The sequence below is a fragment of the Gallus gallus genome, chromosome Z (assembly GCF_016699485.2).
Source record: "Gallus gallus isolate bGalGal1 chromosome Z, bGalGal1.mat.broiler.GRCg7b, whole genome shotgun sequence".
Classification (NCBI taxonomy): domain Eukaryota; kingdom Metazoa; phylum Chordata; class Aves; order Galliformes; family Phasianidae; genus Gallus; species Gallus gallus.
Genome location: NC_052572.1, coordinates 53,096,237 through 53,110,616, shown reverse-complemented (window position 1 = coordinate 53,110,616; position 14,380 = coordinate 53,096,237). Strand labels below are relative to the sequence as shown.

The 14,380-nt window shown below is 42.4% G+C and overlaps 1 long non-coding RNA gene across 1 annotated transcript; it reads left to right on the top strand.

The window, feature by feature from the left end:
* Nucleotides 1–2,469: 2,469 nt before the first annotated feature.
* Nucleotides 2,470–10,219, top strand: LOC121108282. The gene is made up of 2 exons (XR_005842701.2): nt 2,470–2,658; nt 9,888–10,219. It is a non-coding gene; the product is annotated as an uncharacterized LOC121108282 (long non-coding RNA).
* The last annotated feature ends 4,161 nt before the right edge of the window (nt 10,220–14,380 follow it).

Here is a 14,380-nt window from a genome sequence, read left to right as displayed (position 1 = left end):
GGTAGCACTCTGTGTTGATGCTCCTGTGCTGTCAAGAGCTTTATCACCTCTCATGACACCGAGAACTGTTAGGGAGCCATCTGCCCTATTTCCACTGGGAACAGACGCTTGCAGGGAATGGCTGCTGTGGTTGGCCAAGGCACTTAGAGGCAAAATCTCCTGACCTTCATGGAATCTTAGAATCACCAAGATTGGAAAAGACCACCAGGATCATCTAGTTCAACCATACTCAGCAAGGAACTATTCATCCTTGCCTCTCAGATCACCAGCTCTCACTATACTGACCTACCCTCTAGGCCCACTCCACAAGTCAAATCAACAAGGAGCTGAGAAACAGCCCGTAGGAGTCTTCTAAAGGATCTGACCACTGTCTTCCTTGGTGGAGAGCAAGAAACTTTCAGTTGCTGCTCAAACCCAGCAAGGTGATTTCCATTAAGGATAAAGCTCAGAAAGAAAACAGGCATCTCTGTGTACTAGAGCAAGCATTACAGTAGATAGGAGTGGGTAAGCACATCACAGGAGCAGCTCCTCCTCTTATGTTTGGTTTCGTCCATAGAATGAATTACTTCTCTGCTGTTCAGACAAGATCCTTTACTTAGACACGCTCCCATGGACATGGTATGACCATACATCTATATCATTATCTTAGGTTTGTGTTCAACCCCGGTTGTAGCACAGCTATAGATTACCCTTCTGCTGGCTCAAGTCTGTCCTTGAAGACATATTAAGTAGGTTGAGGGAATGGAGCCTGGAGAATAAGGTTTGTATCAGTGAGGTCAGCTTGGAAGAGAGAAAATGGAAGGAAAGATGAAGCATTTGTTGTTTTTCAGAAGGAAATATTTGGTGGATTTGTCTTAGGGAAGAAAGTCCCAGTGAGTAGCACTGTCATTAACATTGCTTTGCTGCCTGCCTCAATTAGCTAAGCAGAAACACAATACTTTCACAAGAAAGTAATATATCAGTCCAAAAGCTCCTGGAGAGTAAATACCCAAAGAAAAGCATCAGATGAGTCTGTGGGATTCCTGTCATCAATTCTTATGAGATGAATGAAAGAATTGCATGAGATGGATAATGCAATTACAGACAGATTTTTACTATGTCTGTAGGGAGACAGTCACTGAAAAAGTTAAAAAGCCAACTGTACTGCCAGTGCGTTTGTCTTCTGTCATGCAGCTGTTGAATATTTTGACATGTCAAAAACTGCTAAAATTGGCAGTGGCTGTGTCTCTGTGGAAAGCTACATGTGACATTTGTGATTCAAATTGGCAAACACTCTTCCCTTTCAGTGCTGTATCCTGTGTCTCTTAACTCCAGGACTAAATGAATAGGTTGGATTTTATTTCTCTGTGGGCCACCACAGAATAAATAAATAAATAAAAGGGAGAAAAAAGAATGCTGCCCAAGCCAGTCTCTGCCTGTGGTTAAAATACTTACCACAGATCTATGCAGGGGAATGGCTGCTTAGCAGAAATCAGCAGGCTCTGTGGACGCAGAGAAGGAAGGAAGATGAGATCCTACATAGTGTTCTGCTAGCCCTTGCCATTATGGTGAACTTCTTTGTTTGTAGCATGACACCTGCAATGAGTATTCTCTTCCAAAGGTGCTGCTTTCCTTCTTTGGATATCTGCTGATGGAGACTTTCATGCTCAGATATGCAGAATGAGTTACTATGACTTCAGTGTGCTTTCTTTGTGCAGCAGGAAATTCAGATTGAAGTAATGAAGTGGAAAAGGAAATCTTCCCAAATGCCTAAATGGCCCAAGTGCCAGAAAAAAAATGTAAATGCAGATGTGACCCTCAGTTCAAACCTTAGCACTGCTCCTGAGAGACCAAGATCCCTGCCATCTTCTTGATTTCCTTTCCAAAACCATTTTCCAACTTGATCAGCTCAAAATTTTTTCTACTTTAGTAATTGCTTTTAAATGGTTTCACAGAGCAACTATGCCAGGCCATCGATCCCCAGAAAACATGGTGGTGCTCTGCCACAGATAAATGCCTTAACTATATCTGTACTTGATTTTTGCTCCAGCAGTGTGCCAGCAAAACCATCTCTGCTGTTGTCTTGTTTATCACTCATCAGACCCTTCAGAAACCAAGGCTGCTGAAAGGAACAACTTGCAGTTCTTTTCTTACTACCTGGTCACTGAGCTTCAGAGATTGCTAGTGGGATGAAGGTGAATTACCATCTTTCTGTGACTTGTTATCAGGTCTTATTACTGTGAGACATAATTTGGGCACTAACAGCAGATCCCAGTAATAAAATAACAATAAGAAAGTGTTCCAGGAGGAAAATGAGACTAGCACTTTGAACTCCTGCTTCCACCTGCCTGTTTACCTTTCAGCTTCAGTTTATGGAGGTTTTTCCAGGCTATTTCTCTGGCTCTGTTAGACCTATCAGGCAGTGTTGTGAGAATTATGACACAACAAAGCACATCTGCAGCACAGCAGGCTAGGGCATTCAGACGTCTCAGAAAGGAAGATGATGATGTACCAACTTGCTGATACTTTCAGGTGCACATAGTGCTTTTCATTTCACATTAATTTGTCATCAGTTCTGGACAATCAGCTGTGCAATTCTCCCCTCTTGCACACGTGGTGTGCAGGCTACAGGCAACTGGAAGGCTCTGCCAGCACCAAGAGCTGGCTGCTGAGGCTGAGGTAGGGGAAAGAAACGGGAATGACAAGGGAAAGTGAGGAAGAATTGATTACTATTCTTGACTGCTTGGAAAAAATGGTTACTTGGAAAAGCTTACTGAAAACTTCCTGCCTGGCACTGGAATGAAGCAGGCTTACTGGAGTGAAGAGAAGGGATTTTCTAGTGACAAAAGGGTAAAAGAATAAAGGTCGGTGTGAAGGCCAGACCCACTGGGTAAGATGTAGAGAAGCCAGCTACGCATCTGAGGCCTGCAGACACTGCCTACCATGATCTCCCCCACTGTTCTGCTGCCAGCTATTAGACGTGTCAGCAGTGCAATCACAGCCTCAGACATTGTTTCCCATTAATGCAAAAGAGTTTTTCAGGTCAGCATATCTGAGACTACTTTAGCAGTTGAAGCAATCATAAAAAATTCACCAAATGGGGAGCAGAAAGTAAAATTCCCATGGAGTTAACTTTGAAATCCTGTAGTTATTAGATTAAAAGAAGCACTGCATTTGTGAATCATACAGAGATCCTCATGATGTTCCTCTTTTGTTCAAATTAATTAAGGCAAGTCACTTTCCTTCCTCTTCCACTGCTCTCTGTCTTGGTGGAAGGCTAAACGCTGAGGAATTCAAGAGAATCTTTTATTGATTTGCTTCCAGTGCTCAACTCAAAAGCATGGCTGCAAAGAAAAACTGTTAGCCCAAGAACATAGAACTGATCCTATTTTCCCCACTGTTTTTCCCTTCTTCATCATGATCGTGAGGTGTCTTACGCATTGCTTTCCCTCTCCACCAGTTCTCTCTCACAAAAAGCAAACATATTCAGGCCATTGCCCTGTCTCCTTCCTCACCTTCATGTACCATATCTAATCACCTACTTCTCTCCCCAGAGTGGGGAGAAGTAGCAGCGTGGAATGAAGGTACACGTGTCGTTTTACAAATAGCTTCCAGAAACAAATTTAGGACATTGCAGAGCAACAAAACCTGAGTTGTATCCTGTATCTTTGCTGCTTGACTAAACACTCAGTGTTTTCTGAGTCTTCAGCAGCAAAGAAATGTAAAGTCATATCTAATGTGCTGAAGGAGTGTATAAATGGCATTAGCCCTCTGTCTCAGTTTTGGGAAAGGTGGGCTGGTGATGGGGGCAACTTTAGCTTTCTTTTGCTAATAAAAGCTTATTTAAAATGCAAAGTGACACAGCATTCAGTGTGATGGGTCAAGACCAGAAGACTAAAAATTCTCAAGAGAGCTGCTCTGACAGCTTCAGGGTTTTATCATTTGCCCATTTATCTGTTCTGTTTCTGTTTTCTGTGAAAGGAATAGTTTATTTAGAAACAATAAGAAATTCTTCTCTTCTAGAACTGTGACGTTCTGTTACACAATATTTATCAACAAAAATCATTCTTCAACATGCTTTTTGAAAGGGTGGCTTCTTCCTTCTCAGAAGATGAAGAGGGACAAAGTATGGATTCTGGACTTGAAATAATCCTCATAAAAGGCAGATGTTGTGATCAGACTGAAATGGCCTGAAACCGTCTTTATTTTTATGACATTCAAGCAGTCAGCTTGTCTGATTTAAATTCCACACACTTTAAAGATAAGACAAATTCTTTTAGTGCGTGCGCTGGCTGCATGACTCTCCATTCATTATCGTATTTTGCTGGCAATGAGTTGCATGTAATACACGTTGGATTCAGCTGGGCATTAGATTCCAATGTACCGATCAATTCCATAAGCAGAATAAAGGGCTGTTGCCAGCTAGAATGAGAACACCACAGTAAGTTAGCATGCCTTAGAGGCTGTTCAGGGGCATTCTGGTCTCTGTATAGTATTGTTAGGGTCTTCTACTTGGGCGGATAGCCAGCAAATGGCTGACAACATTCATCGCCTTTCCCAAAAGTTTCATTTGGTCTAGCTTTTCACCTTCACTGTGATCCTGCATGGAATGTGGGGGAAGTGATCACTGATTTGCAGATATGGTGTGGAAGAGCAGCTCAGATGATTCTTGGAGTACAGAGCTGAACTAAAGAGGGAATCTATGCACAGTGGATTCAATTAAAATATGAAGCATCCATCAGCACCTGGGGGCACACATCTACACTGATATAAAAAGCAACATATACCAAGTAGTGAAAATTATTTCTAATTAGACAAATAAATGGAAGTAGCCAGTGAAGCAAAGGGATCCCTGAATAATTTTTTCTCCCTCAATAGTCAGTAACAGGAATGGACCAAGGATCTTCTGAGATGGAAGCCTGTTCCCCACCCAGCACTCCGCTCAGCACCCATTCTCAGCATCTTGTTTAAAGTTATCCACAGTGCGCATGAAATCAGTGCTATCCTTTGAGACTTCTAGTATCTTTAAATGAGCATCTCACCTATATATATATATATATATATATATATTTACCTAGTATTTGAGTAAGCATGTATCTGTTGTACTCTGAGTGCTGGGAGTTAATTTAAAAGTAGAACTTTCCTAGGGTACTGCAACATACTCCTACCTTTGGTGTAGCTCAAAGCCTGTAAAGGCACATTCCTACCAGTGGGGCCAGAATGCATTCTCCCCACCAGTGGTACTGTTTGAAGGATGCAACTCTTCTTACTTGAGTGTATGTTATTATAATATTCAAGCATCTCCCTACCAAAAGATCCTTTGAGCTGAGCTCAGAGGGGTAAGAATATTTGTTAGAGGGGTTTCTTTCCTTCCTGCTCTGCTGTGCCACTGAAACATGAGACATTTGCCCTGAGGAGGGAAGGCTGTGGTGAATGTGGTCTTGTTCCACAACTGGAAGGGATAAATTCCTGGGGAGCTTTGAAAGGGAATTCTCTGTGCTTGAACAGTGCCTATCACTCCACAGGTTAGCACACTTTCATTTACTTTCTGTTTATTTCAAGGCCCTTTGGGACCACTTGGTTATGCATGGTCTCCATTTTCTGGAAGTGGATGTCTGTGTGGACATAGGGAAACACTCCTTCCTAAAGATCAGTTCCTGCCTTCTTGCTCTGCTTGGTGAAATCAGACTGTCATTTCAGCTCTTGTCTGTCTGTGGTCTTCCAGTCTCCTGCCATACAATGGCTCAGGCCGCCTGCATGTAGTCAGACTGTCAAAGAACTGTCATGAAAAGGAGTAATTCAGTTTTATTCTTAATCTTTAGAAAAGGAAACAGCCGCTGTGGAGATCTTCTCCTCTCTCAGTGTTGTCCCTAGTTTATTCTCTCCTGATACTGTCAGAAAAGACAGAGCCAGTTCTATACTAAAGAGGCTAAAACTTTTTTCTCACATTGCTATTGAGATATACTGTAAGGGTTCATCGTGAGAGAGGTAAGTTTCAGTGTTGCTACCACTCCCTCTGCTATCCTGCAGTGATGATGTTCTCGGCACAGCATCCTTCAGAAACTGGAAAGAAGTTGAGTGTTGTGTGGGATGTGGCAGCAAAACAGGAGACAGAGGCAACTGAGGAAGTTCATAGAATTATAGAATGCCTTAGGTTGGAAAGAAGCTCAAAGATCAGCCAGTTCCAACACCCTGCCATGGGCAGGACTGCCACCCACCCGCTCAGGCTGCTCAGGGCTCCATCCAATCTGTTCTTGAGTACCTCCACAGCTTCCCACAGCTTCTCTGGGCAGCTGTGCCAGGGCCTCACCGCCTTCTGAATAAAGAATTTCTTCCTAACACCTAACTTAAATCTTTTAGTTTAAAGTAATTCCCCCTTGTCCTATCACTATCACAGTGTAGTAAGTTAATCTCCTTTCTGTTTGTAAGCTCTCTTTAAGTACTGGAAGGCTCCAGTGAGGCCCCCCTGAAGCCTTCTCTTCTCCAGGCTGAACAAACCCAGCTCTCTCAGCCTTTCTTCACAGCAGGGGTGCTCCAACCCTTCATGGCCTCCCCTGGACCCTCCAACAGCTCCACATCTTTCCTGTACTGGGGGCCACAGGTCTGGACACGGTATGGCAGATGGGGCAGAGCAGAGGGGGACAATTCCTTCCTCTTCCTGCTGCCACCATTCTGTTGATGCAGCTCAGGATACTGTTGATCTTCTGGGCTGCAAGCGCATTCTACTGGCTTATGTCCTGCTTTTCAACCACCAGGACCCCCAAGTCCCTTCAGGAGGGCTGATCTCAAGATTTCTTCTCCCATTCTGAACACACTTGGGATTGTTCTGGTCCTAGTGCAACACCTTTCATTTGGCCTTGTTGAACCTCATTAGGTTCTTCTGTGCCCACTTTTTGAGCCTGTCCAAGTCCCTCTAGATGGCATCTTGTCCTTCTATTTTATCACCTGCACCAGTCAGCTTGGTGTCATCAGCAAACTTGCTGCTTGTGCACTCAATCCCAATATCTAGGTCACTGATAAAGATGTTGAAAAGCAGTGGCCTCAAAACTGACCCCTGAGGGACACCACCCATGACCAGCCTCCACCTGGACATTGACAACAATCCTCTGACTCTGATCATCCAACCAACTCTTTATCCACTGAAGACTAGCCTTCAAATCTGTATCTCTCCACTTTAGAGATAATAAGTTATAGAGAACTGCGTTTGATATCCATTTGACTCCTTTTAAATCATGCTTGCTGTCTGCAGAATGATGTTCTGTGAGTCTTTGCGAATGCTCTTCCTGGCAGGTTTGACACAAATCAGAAATGTCTTGACTTCTGGCTGCAGTGTCATGACCTTCTGGAAGCTCGATCTGCTGTTTATGGCCTCTGGGCTGTAGTCCCAACAGTTAGGTGAGCAAGCTGGCAATGGCAAACCTTGAGGGCAAATATACCTATGGTACAATCTGTGTTGACTTGACTTTTCTGATTTCCTGACACAGTCTGTAAGTGTCAACACAGTACCCTGAGAGACTTATTCTGTCCTGATCACTAAAACCAGGGGCTGCTGTCCTGGGGCTCCACTGCATCTCCTGGGTTCTGGAGAACAGATTGCCGAACATATCCTTGCAGGTTTGACTGGTGGTGTAGAAACACAAAAAACACACTGCTGGATTAGGCCAATGCTCTGTTTCCATCTGTCCAGTACAGATGCTATTTAGGGAGACCATGGCAACTTGGCCAGTTTTTGTAGCCTTTCTACTCAGATTGTTGCTGGAGCCAGGGTGTTAAAGGAACACCTGTTGTCTTTTTAAAGGTCTGATGTCTGTGACTCTTGACAAAATCTGCCTACACATCCTTCTGTGGCAGGAGATTCCGCAGGCTTATTCCCTACTGTATTTGTTTACTGCTTTAAACCAATTTCATACTGATTTCATGGAATAGCCTCTTGCTGAAGCATTGCAGAGCAGTTCTGCATCTACCTTGTATTCTACTGTCATGGTTTAGTAAACCCCCTCATAGTCTTCTCGGCCTTCTCCTTTCCAAACTGAACTTAGCCTCATTACCTAGAAGTCCTCCATTTCATTGCCTTTATCTTTCTGGTCTTCACAACCATGCTTTTACAGAGGTGTAGAGACCAGAACTGCACACAGTGCTTACCAGGTGGGTGTACTGTGGTTTTATGTACTGAAGAATGATTCTCCTGTCCCTTACTCCATCCTTCCCTGTTGGTGTTTAGCATTCTTTTGTCGTGTACCAAGTTAATGATTGAAGACATCTGTCTGCAGTGACTCTGGGAGCTCTGTCCTGGGCTATAATAACCTGTTCTGCTTTCAGTGCTACATCGACCTGGCTTAAATTTATTTTTCTCTAGACATATTATCTTCTGTTTATTTATGCTGGATATCTGCCATTTTTCTGCCCCCTAACTCAGTTCTGGGAGATCCTTCTGGATCATACCTTATCATACCTTTGGCATCTGGCTACCTGGAAGACTATTATCAGCAGCTTTGACTATACACTGTTTATGTCCTTCATCAGTTCTCTGAAACCTGAGGCATACCACCACTGGATGTTTTCCAGACAGAAAAAAAAAAAAAAAAAAAAAAAAAAAAAAAGGAAAAAAAAAGGACTTTAAATCTTCCTTTAACTAGAGTTCAGTATGTAAAAGAACTTAAATTGTCAGCCTTTCCATACAGGTAGCAGCAATACTGTAACTCTCTCTGGCACTGTGCACCACTGCCAGTGCCATCCTAGGTTACCGCTACACTGAGTGCCAGTGTTCATTCAAGAGACCAGTATTAGAGACTGTAATAAAAGAAGATCTCATCTATGCTCTCTGACTAAGGCTTTACAGGCACTCATTTGGAGCTAGTTACTATGACCTGTGCTAGCCACTGAAGATTCTGGTCTCCTTCATTATGAAGATCTCCAAGAGACACAGCTGGGAGAGTTGGTTTGGGAAACCTCATTCAGGCTAAGCTATAAACTGCTCACCTCCCTCAAGAAGAGAGTATTTCTGGGCAGGAGAATGATGAGGTCCTGAGGGACAGTCAGAGTTGTTGGAGCTGGGAAGCTGAGTGCAGCCTGGTGGATGACAACAGAATGAATCTCAGATGAGATGTGCTAGACTTCCACCACTGTCTATACAAAAGGCCTCAGCTTGTAGATATGTGCCTTAATAGCAGACTGCTAAAATTAAATGCACAGAATCTCTGTAATAATTCCCTCTTATTACTGCCCTGTTGTTATATCTTGCCTGACATGAGTTGCACAAGGCTGTGCAGGATTTCAGGGTGCAGGACAGGACAACTCACTAGTTCTGCTTGTGTTCTATTTGCTGCTGCAATGCAGTTACTACTAAACATTAACACATGAGCAGTCTCAGTCTTTCCTGATGGCAGAAACAAAGCAGGGCTGCTGAGATCTCTGCAGATTCAGGAAGGGGAACATAATCTGTTAACTATCATGCAAAGAAAAGAACAGATGTTCCCTGCACCTGGTATTTTTTCCTACGTTTGCTATGGAGTAATATACCATTCTTCTCTCTGATGGCTATTTCTAAACAGAACTATGAGCTTTCAGAGATTGTAAGCTGTATGATTGTGATTTGCTGTGTAAATAATGCTGATTATAAACTTTGTACACCCATTACTCATCCTCAGAGAAACAATTTGTTTACAATTGTCATTTAACCAAGTTTTTTCTTCTCTCCTGCACTGATATTTACAGAGAACTGTGAAAGAACACTGACTTCTGGCAAATTCTCTGTACCTTCACTTCAGTGCTGTGCAGGAGAGAATATGGCTTGATAGGAATGTAAGAAAAGGCCCCTTTGTATATTTGATGACATTAGCATTTGAAAGCCTCGGTATAATGGGTCGGTAGCAAAAAAGAAAAACCACTCATGTTATTCTGCTTTACAGGACTGTGAAGAAAGGAACTGGCCAGAAAACCTGGATTTCATTCATGGTGAAAGCCAATTCAAGAGTGTGGAATTGCCAAGGCCAGCAGGAGAATTCATAGCTGTTGATGAGAGCAGGAAGGGGTCTTTTATCTCCAGGAGGTACTTCTAGGAATGGTTTATAATCAGTGAGAAAACAACAACAACAACAACTACAACAACAACAACAAAAAAGAAGCTCCAACTGATAAGGAGAAAGGAGAGTTGGAGAGTTAGATTCCACTTCTCAATGCTTTGTTGCTCCCTTTCTTTCAGCGAGGAGCCTTGCCACAGGAAATAAAATGCTGTACCAAAGAGCTTTAGTAAACTACTATCACAAATGGACTTCTGTGTGAAATCCTTAGTCCAGGGCCAGACTGAGAAAGCACAAATACAAGGTCAATTGAAAAACAGCTCCAGGATTGCTGGAAGCTTAGCTCCATACTGCTTAGTATCTCAGCTGTACTTCAAGTGACCTTGAACTTGTGCTTCTGAAAATCACATTCTGATATTCACTTACCAAAGTCTTTCAGTGCATTGATCCTGTTCATGGGTTGCAGGGAAATACCTGTTCCACTGTGGCCTCTTCCACAGCCTTCAGGGTTCCTTCCCCCTGCTTTCCCAGTGTTACATCTGAGCACAGTCTTGCACAGCAGGGAATATACCTCTTTGGTCAGGTGAGGTTCACTGCCCCAGCTATTGTCTGTTCCAGCCCCTTACCAGCCTCCAGCCCACTGACTAAAAAAGAGAGGATGCCTTGATGCTATGCAAGCTCTGTTCCACAGCAGTTAAAATACTGGTGTGTTATCAATACAATTTCAGTCACGGAGGCACAGCAAGGCACCATATGGGATGCTTTGACGAAAGTTAACTTCATAATTGGTCCCAGCCATATTCAGTAAGTCAGTAACTCATCACTACTTTTATTCCAAAACTTGACCAAGATTTTCAAGGCAAGGTTTTCAAATGCTGTTGTTGGGCCTAAAGGAGTAATGTTGTGTGAAAAGAAGAATATTTCTCTAAGAGAAAACCACCACAAACTGAACAGTGGATGACTTGGTCGTGTTGACTCCTAAACAATGAAAAGGTGAGCAACTTCACAGCTGGATGACAAATGGGAGAAACAACTGGACTTTTCCATATTATTTCTGAAAGCTTCATTTAGGCTGAGAAGAGCCTAAATCAGAGTTAAAAAGGGCTGACTGTCCAGCTATTCAAATAGTAAAAATATGTTTATTGTTCACAAAATGTGCTGCACTGCTGAGTGCTGGATCTGCCTGGATGTCCCAGTTCTATTGGCCACGACATGTTCATAGGGTTTTGTAAAATGTATACTTAAAGTGCAAAATTCCAATGTTTTTCATGTTGTTTTTTTTTTCCACAGCCATTGGAAATTTCTGTCCCTTTCCTGGCCATATGCCAACTGCATTGTAACTTTGATTGCTCTGCAAGCCAAGATGAAAGTGCATCTGTTTTGCAGGCAATGTTCCAATATCTCTCATTAACTGCAGTGTTCTGGTCAGGATTAATTGCTGCCTAGAGCTGGACAGTCCCTTCATCCTGAAGTACATCTCCAGAGATGTCTCTGGCATTTACTCTATCTACAAATAGAGTAGCTTGGTAGGATGCTTCTGAGAGGGAGGAGGGATAGGTGGATGGACAGTTTACAGATTATATGGGTGTAAAGCAAATGTGAGTACCCAGAACAGCCTCCAAAGATTAATTCCACACAGTGGCATGGACACCTCAGTGCTGGAGCTCAGAAGGCACCTGCTCAGTATTTTGAGAACTGACCCCTGTCCCACCACGAGGTGTTCCACCTCAGAAGAGCTGACCTTGAGAGTAGTGAGAAAGGCAAGAACTAAACAAAAGTCTCTTCAGCATTTGTTTGTTCTATATCAAAAGGCTTGCATGCAATAATTCTGTATGCCCCAAATGCCATGTTCGTGTTGAAAGGGGAGTAAATGATAACAACAAAAATATTTTGTCTCCACTTACACAATGTTCTCCCCTTGACTAGGAACCCTGTAACAGTTCTGCCCTTCTGCATGCTGTCTCTGGGACTGTCTCGTTTCCTTCCCCAGAGTGGCTGCATGCAGGCTGTGCTTCACAGAGGCACTCTGCGCTTTTGCAAAAGGCACGTCTTTGACATGTGGCATAAATCATAAATGGGCAGACATGAAACAGAGCACAGCAAAAGCCTGGGTTTTAGAACAGTAATTAAATAATATGTCCCTGTGATCTATCCTTGGTACAATATATATCAAATACAATTCTGTGGTAGACAGGCAGGAAAGAGAATTGCTGGCAAGCTAAGGTTAAAACAATGAGCTGTGTAAGTCCTTTGATGTTTCATTTTCAGCAGTAGATTGCCTTCAGAATATAGCATAATTGATACAGCTACAAAATCATAATTGTTTGGTTTATGTAAAGCCAGAATAGCTCTATTGTTACGGTGATGGAGGAGTCTCAGTCTGAAAAGATATGACTTCATCAGGAACTTTATGCGCTGGTACACGTATTACCTAAAGAATGAAGCAAATAATGGTATAGCAGGTCTCCATAAATGTGCTGTTTACGGAGCTGTTTGCAAATGTACTACCTGAATATTCTTATTTCCAAAAATACCACTTCATCAGAATAAAATCTTACCGAAAATGTTTCAGTTCTAATGAAATTCCCTTGAAAAGGATGGAGCACAGTGCTTTGATAAGGTCAGCCCTTTTCAGAGTCTGTTTTTGATTTTTCTGATTGTAGTGATTTTTGTCTTGATTTGTTTTGATATCTTATAATAGTAAGGACAAACAATTAATACTGCAATGCAACATTCTGATGATGTTGTAGTATTTGACTTATCCTGAAATTGTTCCCTCTTTTGCCCCAGAAATTTTATTCTAGGGAGAAATTCACAAGTTAGCTATTTCAATTGTTGCCTGATAATTCTCATGTTCTTTTCTCATCCAAGCAGACAAATTATCTTTATTTAGTGGGTGGACAGAAGCATTTGCACTCCTGTAACTTCTTGTTATTTATCCTTGGCAAAGGTTGTAGCCTTCCTAGGCGGTGATCAAGGAGAAAACAGTAGTGTGAGCTTTCAACTTGGATAAGTTTTTAAAATAACCTCAGCCTTACTGCACCTGTGTGGTTCAGAGGGGAAAGCCACAGATCCAAAGCAGTTATGTCCCATAGTATAAAGTTCTGTTCACCAGCCTAAGCTGACAATTTTCTCTTCTAGGTTTTATGTGCTTTTTTGATTCTTTCCCTGGAAATGATGTCAAAGAATCTCAGAATGTCTCAAAGAGAATGGATATTAATTGAAGACAAACTTGAGTCAACAGAGGAATGAGGTACTGGAAAATGGTATATAGCAGTGCAGCAGTGTGAAGGTCTCAGACAGGTCTTATTTTGGCACAGTACCTCACAATTTCTACTATTCTGTTAAAAATACTGTTTATGTAGTGGATTTGATTCATTGAGATTACATTCTATAAATTCGTTTCAGAAGAAGCAGTAGCTGATTAAATATCTGTGGCCTTGAACTGCCTTAGACACAAAGAGCTGAAATGGGTTAAAGAGTACGAAAACAAATTTGTGGCTGGTGATGTATTTCCTGGAAGTGGAGGGGAGTTACCAGAGAAGGAAGCAGCAGAGGAAAGAAGCAGGAGGGATGCCTCCTCTGGTATCTGTTTGATAATTTTTTGTCTTGTTCATATCTCCCTGACAAGCTGCATGGGATTCACTTTGCTCACTTCTGACCTGTAAGCCATGTCCTGTGCTTTGTGTGATCTGCATTTTTTGTTTGTTTGTTTGTTTGTTTGTTTGCATCAAAATATCTGAGAGAAGTATTGCAGCAGGAATGTGCGGTCTAACAAAAAGCTACCATTATTTTGGCTCACCCCTTCCTTGCTTGCAGGCATGACAGATGTGACACCAGATCACCTTTCTGCAGCTTCCCCAAAACCCATCCAGGCAGTGTGGTATGCATATCTGCATGGGATTGGATCTTGAGGGGGAGCCTGCAGAACTGCTCAGCAGTGAAGCGGAGACACTTTATTGGCCAGCAGAGACAATAAGTGCTGCACAATAGCTATTCTATTCTATTCTCTGATCCCTACAGATAACAGTTCTGTTTGAGCTGCACATAGGGAACATAAGAGGTGCCGTGTGACTGGCAGCTTAGAGAAGTGGCTTAATGCTGGAGACAGATACAACTTTTAGGACTTTGGGGAAATGTCTTAACAAGACCAAGTTTCCTCTATTTTATGAGTTTGTCATCTAGGCTGTCTAGTCTGCCTCTACTAGGTTCTGAGTGCTGAAAAAAACTTTCTCTACATTTCAAGTAAGCAGAATCCTTTCCTGCTCTTGCTACTTCCACATGCGACTTTCATTTTTTACTTCTCTGTGTATGACATAAATGCAATAGCAGTCATGCTGTGGAGTCAGCACTGTGTATTTATGCATGTGTAGGTACAGTCT